The 11,439-nt window shown below is 36.4% G+C and overlaps 1 pseudogene; it reads left to right on the top strand.

Annotated features, from left to right (window-relative positions):
• Positions 1 to 8,597: 8,597 nt before the first annotated feature.
• Positions 8,598 to 9,209, top strand: LOC145613751 (putative serine/threonine-protein kinase WNK9 pseudogene; annotated as a pseudogene).
• The last annotated feature ends 2,230 nt before the right edge of the window (positions 9,210 to 11,439 follow it).

The raw sequence follows: 11,439 nt of genomic DNA on the forward strand, positions 1-11,439 counted from the left end.
AGGATCCTCTGCCTCCCTTCCTCCTGCAGGGGGGGTTATCGGCATATGGAACTGATTACCCTCTAGGGTATGGGTTTCATCTACTATCTCCACCTGGGGTTGTCCTTCTGGTATTCCATTGCTTAAATTGTTTCCGGCCATGATTATTGTTGTTGTATATATATTTTGTGTGAGGTTCTTAGGCGATAGAAGTGATCAACTGTCCCCTCCTTCTAGCGCCAAATGTTTCTGTCTGATCCCGACTCCTCCAGGAACTCGGACCTGAGATTCTGATACCCCTATCGGCAAGCTGAGAACCTACACAATGAGAAGAAGTTAGCTAACCCCGGGGTGATCCGGGGATAACCACTCCGATGATAAAGTCAGAAAGTGTTTGAGAAGAGAAGATAAGTAAGAGAGAGAAAGTAGAGAGAGATTAGAGAAAGAGAGAGTAATTAAATGCCCTCATTAATGAGGTCTTACCAACTATTTATAATAGTTTACCTTGACAGGTGGCTCTCATCCATGCAGAGCCTTTTGTGCCAAGTGTTGAGCTTCTGTTGCCACGTGTTGAGCTTCTCATCCATACAGGCCGACATGTCTTCATTCTGTAACATATCAGCATCTTCTCTATAATTATTAAAACCTGGTCGTGTTTTCACAAGATATCGGTCATGCCCAGATATCATCCCATACATGGACTAAGTTTGTAATCAAACTTGCAATTTTATAAATGTAAATGCAAATAGAAGTATTATAATAATTCGGTTTTAAATCTTTTTGGATTCAATTAACCAACTAATAAGCTTACCTTAATGTAATATACTTCGTATGTTTTAAGTCTGCAATAATTAAAGCAAGAACAATGTTAAGCCTATTTTTTTTTTTGGTGAAAAGAGGCACTTAAATAGCGTCAACCAACAGTACAAAGTCTATTACAATCCTCTAAATAGAGGTCCATGCAATAACCAGGGGGATTGGGAATCGTCCTAGTTACATTCATTACATCATCTAAACATCTTGAGGTCTTGGCCATCATGTCAGCAAGCTTGTTCCATCTTTAGTGTATAGTACTTGGGTCGAAGTAATGAGCCCTAATCTTGTTATGTTGTATTTATACTTGTGCATACCCTAAAACGAATTACACAACTCTATTCTCTCTAATCTCTCTAAACTTGACAAACAATCAAATTAACTTGTTCTATTATTGTTATAATTCGAGGCATATAGATTTGGCAAGCAAAAAAAAAAGTGCAAATCAAGAACATAATTACAAACGTACGTATTATGGAATTGAAACCAATAGTTGTTTGTGTAGCCAAAAAGAAGTTTTAATTACTCATCATCATTTCATAGATGGTATTGAATTATTGCTCAATGTTCTCAAACTATATTCTAAGGATAATTACTACAAATTATGTGTGTAAAGCCACATATTCTCGCGTACGTGTACAATAGAATGATCTAGATTATAGTTATGTACGTATGAATGAGAATACTCTACTTGAGTAGGATTAAACAATACAACATGGTATGAAATTTCTTAAGGGACCGAAGCTTTCAAAAAAATTGTTTGAATCTTGGCATGTTATTATGTTTTTCTTGCTCAAACACTTCTTTTAAACTATTAATAATTATTGGACGGACACATAATTATCATTATCCATAAATAAACAATTATTTAATGAAACTAAACAATTTAGGAATTAAAAGAACCAAATTTTGGAAATCCCGAGAATCGAGATACGACGCCACCAATAATCCGGCCACAAAAAACAAATTAATTTAATAAATTTACATTACATGTGTTCAACATGCCATGAAAGCTCCCATTGAAAAGTCTCTCACTATATCCTAATTATGTAATTTTAAGTGATTGAGATATACTATTTTAATGAGGCTCTCACTACACAGGATCATACTCTAACAAATTAAACGACATGATGAGTTTGCATAGTTTTGGCTACAACAATTTCCCCCGAAGTCACAGTGACCAATCAATGTTTGTTTCAATTAGGTACATTCAAACTAGTAATTTTATGACCCAAAAAGAAAAGTAAAACGAGTGAATTTGACGTGAAAAGACAAATTTCATCTATATAGTTTCATTTTTGTCTTCACGCACGTATATATTTAACCTTTTAATTCACTATTCTTACTAATACGAGTGAATTAAAGGTGAATTAGTGAATTCCGCTTATGAAGAATTAAAATTAAATATGTAGTGAATTACCTAATCATTAGAGGTACCTAAATAATTCACGCACTATCCAAATCATTAGAGTTACCTAAATAACCACTTTAAAAAGAGAGCAGAACAAGTCAAACTTAAATGAGCAAACTACTAAATAAAGCAATTTAGAAGATCCATGTAATATAACTCTAGGAATAAGTATTGTATAAAATGTTGTGAGACCTTGTAAGATGTCATCAATCAAGTTCAAAATCGTAAAGTTGCTTATAAAATGTGTACATAGCTAAGTATGACCAAAAGCCGAGTTTTAATCGTATCTATCGGATATAAGGCTGCTTCTACCACACCACCAGCAACAGCTCCAGCTATAGCACCATCTGTTAAAAAATAAATAACAACAACAACAGTAATAATCATAATAATAATAAATCACATAAATAGGAAATCTGCTTTAGTACACTTTGCAAGACTAAATGAAACTAATATTATTACAGTTAGTCAGTCCAACATAAATTTAGAGATTGACTTGAGAATTATTAATAAATCAAGAATGTCAAAAAAATTAAAAAAATAAAATTTATAAAATCAAGAAAGGATATTTTTTTTTTTTTTTGAAAGAAGTCCCAAAGGACACTAAATTTCATTAATATAAGCCATACGGCATCTACAATTGACAATGAACGATAATGAAAACGAATTTAACAAAATCAAACAAGAATTAATCGGGGAAGGGCTAAGAATCCAAATACATAAATATAACAATTCGGCATATTCTCGATTCGTTGTCTCATACAACTTTTTGAGTGGATTCGTCGTCGCTTCACAATTTTGTAAGAAAGTTAATTCTTGTGCTGATTCCGTAACCCGAATCCGAGCCCTAATCAATAGTAGCCCCGCACAACCGGAGACCAAATTAAGCACAAATAAAACCTTGTCTTTCGAAGGAGTACGAAAAACCTTGTCTTTCGAAGGAGATCGAAAAAACCTTGTCTTTCGAAGGAGATAAACCCTTTCTTTCGAGGGAGACATTATTGCAGTGGCGGATCCAGAATTTGGGGAATGGGGGTACGAAAGTACGTTTAATAAAAAAACAAATTACAAAATAAAAAGTAATATGTGGAGCGTAATAATTTTTTCCTAACTAATAAATTTTGAGTTAATAAATAATTTTACTATTGTATATTTGTATTAATATTTGTTTGTACTATACACCCTATCTTCCGACACTAAGGCTTAAAATTAAGTAATAAAATTGGGAGGAGAATTTTTTTTATCTAAGAGACCTGTTATTTGTAACAGTAGGTCTCTTTGATAAAAAGTACAAATCTTTGCAAAAATAAACAATATCACTTAAGAGACCTGTTTTTGTAACAGTAGCTCTCTTTGATCAAAAGTACTATTCTGAAACTCCTAGGCTTCTAGCATGGAAGGTATAAAAAAAATAACCTAAGAGACCAAATTTTTACATAGGCGATCTCTTTAAATTAAACATAAAAAGGCGGGGCTGATTCGGTGATGCGGAGTAGTACATAACAGTACCTAAGAGACCGCCTATTACATAAAGGCGGTCTCTAATCTTAACAGTATTTTTTTTTTTGGCGGAATGGGGGTACAGCTGTAACTCTATGTACCCCCCTGGATCCGCCAATGCATTATTGTAACCTAAAACAAAAGGCTTAAAAGAAAATAAAGATTGGGGCTTTCCACCGGTGAAATCCGATGGAAGCCCCTTGAAAATTGACAATGAAGACTAGGTTTAGGAGAGAGAAGAGAGAAAAGGAGGCTAGGGTTTATGTTTTCTATTCTTATTCTTTTAATTCTATTTTATTTTAGAGAAAGGATATTTTTGTTTCTTGATAACCGATTAACCGACTTACAAAAATCTGTTTGGATTACAACTAACCCCATTTTAAATCATGTGCAAGTAAAAAGATCAAAAATACTTTTATAAATAGCAATCCGTTATAAATCATTTGTTCCAAGATTTCTCTGTTTTATTCCACAAAATCATCCCTTCATTTTATTAATCAAATCATTTCTTCCAAGATTTCTCTGCTTATTCCACAAATTCATCCCTTAATTTCATTAATCAAAACATTTCTTCCAAGATTTCTCTGTTTATTCCACAAATTCATCCCTTCGTTTCATTATTGAATCATTTGTTCCAAGAATTCTCTGTTTATCCTACAAAATCATCCCTTGATTATTAAATCATTTGCTCCAAGAATTCTGATTTCATCCTTTCAAGTGTTCTGTTTTTACAAAACTACTTTCATCAGTATTGATTGTCTCGGGTTCTTCTTCATTGCTGTTAATACTAATGGCTTCGAGTTCACGAATAATAGAGACTAGAGGTCCGATTTCACTGGGAAAGAATCCTGATATTTTTGAAGTGGGTTCGAGTTCACGATCCAATGCTCGTAAAGTTAACGAGAGAAGTCCAAGACCGTCAAGGCAATTCATAAGGTACAATGTAGTGATAGGAAAAGGGACCTCGAAGAACGTTTACGAGGCGTTGGATACATTCAATGGTGTACTAGTTGCTTGGAACAAGATTATGGTGACAGATGCAGACCTAGAGAAAAATGGTAGGATTGAAAATTGATAATGTTTAGAAAATATAGAAGAATTAGAATTGTATTTCTTGATCATAATATTCCACCCAACATCCATATTTATACAAGATCTCTCCTTGAGCAACAAGGAAACCAAAACTTATCTAACTTAGGAAACTAATTATCTTTTCCTAAGATAAACTATAAGAAAATATATCTTGTAATCAAATAATATATCATATCTTTCCTAATACCCCCCTCAAGTTGGAGCACTTGAATCAAAGATGCCCAACTTGCTTAAGAGATACTCAAATTGTGATCTACCCAAGGCCTTAGTAAATATGTCGGCCAATTGCTCATTTGTACGCACATGAGTAGTAGTAATGAGGCCCTCTTGAATAGCATCTCTAACAAAGTGGCAATCCACTTCAATATGTTTTGTGCGTTCGTGAAACACGGGATTTTGAGCAATATGAATAGCCGCTTGACTATCACAATAAATTGGTATAGCACGGGGATGTTGAATGCCCAAGCTAAGAAGTAAGCCCTTCAACCACTTCATTTCACACGTAATAGCATACATAGACCGATATTCAGCCTCGGCGGAGGACGTTGCAACCGTGTCTTGCTTCTTTGTTTTCCAAGCAATTGGAGAGTGGCCTAAGAAGACAAGCCACCCCGACAGGGACCTCCGAGTGAGGGGGCATGCTGCCCAATCGGAGTCACACCACCCTTGCAAAGCAAGTTCACTATCCGACCTTAGTAAAATGCCTTGATTCGGGGTACATTTGAGGTAACGAACAACTCTAAGGGCAACCTCCTAGTGTTCTTGCTTCGGTGCTTTCATGAATTGTGACAAAACGTGCACCGAGTATGTGAGGTCTGGGCGTGTAACACCCAAATAAACCAAGCGTCCAACTAACCTCCTATATGCTGCTGGGTCCGTGAGCAGTGGCCCGGTGGCACGTGCCAAACGATGGTTTTGTTCCATTGGGGTGTTAGCAGGTTTCGACCCCAAGAGTCCCGTCTCCGAAATAATGTCAAGAGCGTACTTACGTTGACACAAAAATAGCCCCTTAGAACTCCTAGCCACTTCAATGCCGAGAAAATACTTGAGCACACCCAAGTCTTTCATGTGAAAACAAGAGCCCAAATAATTTTTGAATAATTGTATAGCATTCGAATTATTTCCGGCCACAATTAAATCATCAACATAAACAAGTACGTTTAGTTGAATGGACCCATTAGTGTAAGTAAAAAGAGAGTAGTCCGGGTATGATTGTACAAAACCATATTTCTTCAAAGCAGTTGTGAGCTTGGCAAACCAACACCTAGGCGCCTGTTTAAGACCATATAAGGATTTTCGAAGACGACAAACAAGATCAGGGTTATCCGTAGTAAAACCCGGAGGGAGTTTCATATAAACTTCCTCGTGTAAATCACCATGAAGGAACGCATTGTGAACATCCATTTGATGTAGTTCCCAATTTTTCGAGGCGGCTATAGCAAGAAAAGCACGAACAGTTGTCATCTTGACTACCGGGGAAAAAGTTTCATCATAATCAATGCCTTCGGTTTGATGATTACCATACACAACCAAGCGAGCTTTGAGTCGCTCAATGCTTCCATCAGATTTGTACTTAATTTTGTACAACCATTGGCTACCAAGGGCTTTCTTCCCGGGGGGCAATTTCTCCAAGGTCCAAGTACCATTATTTTCAAGAGCACGCATTTCTTCACTCATTGCTAATTTCCAATCTTCATCCTGCATTGCCTCTTTGAAGGAACGAGGCTCTCTACCTGCTGTTATTGTTGCAACAAAATTTCGATGTTTTGCAGAAAATTTATCACAACTAACATAATGTGCTATAGGATATGGCATACCTGAGGGAGGTGGGATGCTTGGAGTAGGTGAAGAAGATGGACTATTTCGAGAAATCCGAGTATGAGTGATAAAATCCTTGTATTTGCTATTTGCAAATTTCTGACGATGCCCACGACCCATAGCATCGGGGTCCGTGGCTGCCATATGCGGCTACTCTTGTGCAAGAGCCTCGGCCGACTGTGGTGATGGCGCACTGACCACAATCGGCTGCTGCTGAGTGGGAGCCTCGAGAGTGGTGCAACTCTCCTCGGGGTTATATGGGAAAACCAAGTCACCTCCCATATCAATACTTGACTCAAAATTTGGTGTCCAAATATCAATGTTCGTACTCTCAACATCCAAGTAGGGATACACATCCTCAAAAAATCGAACATCCCGTGAGGTAAAAAAAACCTTTTTATCTAAGTCATATAAATACCATCCTTTCTTCCCAAAAGGATAACCAACAAAGTCACATTTACGACTATGACTTGCAAATTTATCACCTTTTGCCTTTTGATTATGAGCAAAACACAAGGACCCAAACACACGTAACTCACTAAACGAAGGTGGGGTGCCAAATAATAACTCATAAGGGGTTTTATTATTAAGAAGTATTGAAGGTGTCCTATTTATCAGATGAGCCGCAGCAAGAGCACACTCTCCCCAAAAATAAATTGGTAACCCCCCCTGAAATCGAAGGGCACGAGCAACATTAAGGATATGTTGATGTTTTCTCTCAACCCTCCCGTTTTGTTGAGGAGTACCCACACAAGAGGTCTGAAAAATAATGCCTTGAGCCAAAAAATAATTTTTCAAAGAAAAAAATTCGGTACCATTATCACTTCGTACTATTTTTATTTTCTGAGAAAATTGTCTATCAATCATGGATATAAAAGACATAAACATCTTAAACACCTCAGTTTTATCAATCAATAAATATATCCAAACGGCACGAGAATAATCATCCACCAAAGTAAAAAAATAGTGAGCACCACAAGAAGAGGTTTCGTCGTATGGCCCCCATAAATCACAATGAACTATTTCAAAAATACGAGAAGCTTTATTAACACTTAAAGGAAATTTGTCTCTAGTGTGTTTAGAACGATGACACACTTCACAATCTTTATTTAAATGACCTCTAGAATTACTGAGAAAAGGTAGGAGTTTTACAACTTTCTCGGAAGGGTGTCCCAATATTTTATGCCAAAGCTTCAAGTTGGATGAGTCTTCAATAGAAACGACCGCTATGGATGCCTCCTCTCGAAAATAGTATAGTCCATCCCTTAGATCACCCGTGCCAATCACCTCCCTCGTGCGTTGGTCCTGTATAGTACAAGTGATAGAGTTAGTTATGACTTCACAATTGTTTGTAGAGCATAATTGTGAAACCGAAATCAAGTTACAATTTAATTTTGGGACAAAAAGAACATTATAAAGAGTGATTTTGTCCGTCAATTTTACAACTCCTTATTTCATGGCCACAACACTTTGGCCATCCGGAAGACCAACATTGCAAGACGGGACATCATGAACGTCAACCAAGCAAGAAAGATCGCCGGTTACATGATGGGAGCAACCGGTATCCACGATCCACTTTCCATTCACACGGTTGGTTGGTGGGGATGAATTACCCATGGTGAATTAAAAAAAAAATTTCAAGATTTGTTTATTGAAGCAACCTTAGCTCCGATACCATGATAATGTTTAGAAAATATAGAAGAATTAGAATTGTATTTCTTGATCATAATATTCCACCCAACATCCATATTTATACAAGATCTCTCCTTGAGCAACAAGGAAACCAAAACTTATCTAACTTAGGAAACTAATTATCTTTTCCTAAGATAAACTATAAGAAAATATATCTTGTAATCAAATAATATATCATATCTTTCCTAATAAAAATTGTTGCGGAGAACCTAAATTGTTGAAAAAGTTACACCACGAGAATATAATCAAGTGTTACGCTTATTGGATAAGTAAAGATCGTAGATTCATTAACATGATTACTGATCTTGCTCCTTCTAAGAGTTTGAGTAGTTACAGAAGGTCACATGAACTTGTTGGTAATGTTACTGCAATCAAGAATTGGTGTCGACAGATTTTAAGCGCGTTAGAGTATCTTCACAACCAAACTCCTCCGATTATACACCGTGATATTAAGGGTGACAACATTTTAATTGATGGGGTCTCGGGCAAGATTAAGCTAGCAGATTTTGGTGTCGCGGTACCATTTGAAGGCGAAACTGATAATATTGCTGGTACACTATTGTACTTATCAGCAGAGGATTTGGCGGGTAATCAGGATGAGAAGAGTGATATATACTCGTTCGGGATGTGCGTGCTACAGATGATGACTAACGAACCTTTGTACAGCGAATGCAGATCAAACAGTCAACTTCTTGCAAAGATTAAGTCGGGTGTTAAGCCGCGTGCTCTGTACATGGTGCAAGACAAAAGGGTTAGGAAGTTCATTAAAAAGTGTCTGGCTAAGGCGTCTAAGAGACCAACGGCAAGTGATCTCTTGAAGCACCCTTTTCTTGCAGAGGAGACGAAACCAACATTGTTGAGGTCCTTACGAAGGCTTTCATTGACTCGAAAGAGTCGATCCTAGGCTCGATGATTCGATACTTTACTACTTTACATTAGTATGAAATTAAGAATTTAGTCTTGTTTTTCTTTTGTTTTTGTCAAGATTACAAACTGTGTCTTTAATTCAGGTTATGTTAGACTGCTAGTGAGTACTTAGTGGTTAAGGTGCAAGGTGTGCTTGTTGTAAGTGTGTGTAAGTGATTATTGCTCTACGCATTAATTGCTGAGTTAGCATGTCATATGTGTTTAAATGAAAGAACATTACTGAGTTTTAGTTGATTTTTAATACAGAGTAATTGATTTTATTTTTTGGTGTTTAGAGAGTGTCACGGTCCGGATGTTTTGACACCGGGTCGTGCGGCGCGCCCTCGTCTATTGGGGACAAGGACGCAAGCCTAGAACGGAAGAGGTTCGTGAGCACACAGCAACACGGACCAAGTGTATCTCAAGGAGCACTCGCTAACCACGGGTGCAGAGTCGGGGCTTGTGACGGCCGATACTTCAAAGCGGGCACAAGCGGAACCGACGAGGAAAGGCGTCTCTTGAAGGTTTCTTAGTTTGGTGGGGGATGCTTCAAGACAAGGCAAGCACAATATCTATAAAGGCTTAAACAACAACACAAGTCTTAAAGCAAGGCAAAGGGGTAGGGAGCTTAGATTCAATAACCATTCGCTCCCTAAAGAGCTTTATATAGTATTACTAGAGAAATACAAGTGAACGTTGGAATGACTGTAACACAATAATTCTCCCTAGAGCCTAGAAAGTAAAAAGAAAGACTTAAGAGACATTACATAAGGGAAAATACAATAAAAAGGGAAGGGGATACATAGTTAAAGAGGCGGATTCTAACAGAGAGCCACAAGGGCGGGGGTAAGAATCGATCCTAGGATCTCCTGAAACCGAGAGGGAGCTCTAACCACTTGAGCTATCCCTCACTCTCACAGAGTAATTGATTTTCATCGCTTGTTTCACAATTTTTTTCTCGTGTTATAATCGAATTTAAAACATGTTTTTTGGCATTGAAACAAATTCATGGGAGACATAAAGGAGTTTAGATAATTAGAGCACTCAAACTTGCTTATGAGCAAGTATAATCGCAATTAGGACCTAAATCTAAGTAGTAAACGCCAAAAATTCTTTAATAAGTGTAACTGCTAGTCTTCCAAATAAAAAAAAAAAAAAAAAAAAAAAAAAAAAAAAAAAAAAAAAAAAAAAAAATCTGCTAGATAAGGAGCAAATGATAGCTGCCACCTTCACATTAATTTTAATGTTATTATTATTGTGTGATTGCGTCATCTTGATAATTTTAAGTAAAGCCGTAGTAATATATTTTCCTTAATGCATTAATATTAAGGTAAAATTTTAAGGTGTGGTCTACTCTTATTTTAAGGTAAAATGATTGATGTCATTAACTAACTAGTAAGAGTAAACCTTAGGCTCGATTCGATTAAATTATCCCTAAAGTTTACCTTTTAATCTATAACTTAAAAACAATAAATTAAAGTTACCCTAAAGTAGGTCCAAAGTTACCATTAGCTTTTAAAAAGGTAATACGGCCAATGTAAAGTAAAATTTTTGTAAACAGGGGTACTCAAAAGCTATTATTGTTGTTTTCATCCTTAAATAACATCTTTGACTTTAAAATAAACTATTAAGGGCCTGTTCTCATTGACTGAACTCAGCTGAACTGAACTGAACTGAACTGAACTGAACTGAACTCAGCTGAACTGAACTGAACTGAACTGAACTGAACTCAGCTGAACTGAACTGAACTGAACTGAAATGAATATTTTATAAGAGAAGGAAATTAGGAGCTGAACTGAACTGAACTGAATTGAGCTGAACTGAACTGAACTGAACTGAACTCAGCTGAACTGAACTGAACTGAACTGAACTGAATTTCAACGTAAGAGAACATGCCCTAACTCTAATACTAACAAACTAGGTTAGATCCCGTGCCATGCACGGTAATTATCAATAACTATTATCTAATTAACAATATATTTGATTTGTCTAAGTTATTACTTCATAAATGAATTTGATATGATTTATGAAAGAGTCTATTATTGAAAAAATAGGTAATTTAAAATACACATATATGCATGTTTATATACAGTATATTTCTCCGACAAATTTATACTCCGTATCATTTTCTTCTTGTTCCAAATGAGTACCTTAACAATATGTATTTAGCCCTTAAATAGAGTTTCCTTTTTACCCACTACTACGCATTATTTCATTCTCTCTTATGC

Source organism: Chenopodium album, chromosome 25 (genome assembly GCF_948465745.1).
Source record: "Chenopodium album chromosome 25, dcCheAlbu1.1, whole genome shotgun sequence".
NCBI classification, from domain to species: Eukaryota; Viridiplantae; Streptophyta; class Magnoliopsida; order Caryophyllales; family Amaranthaceae; genus Chenopodium; species Chenopodium album.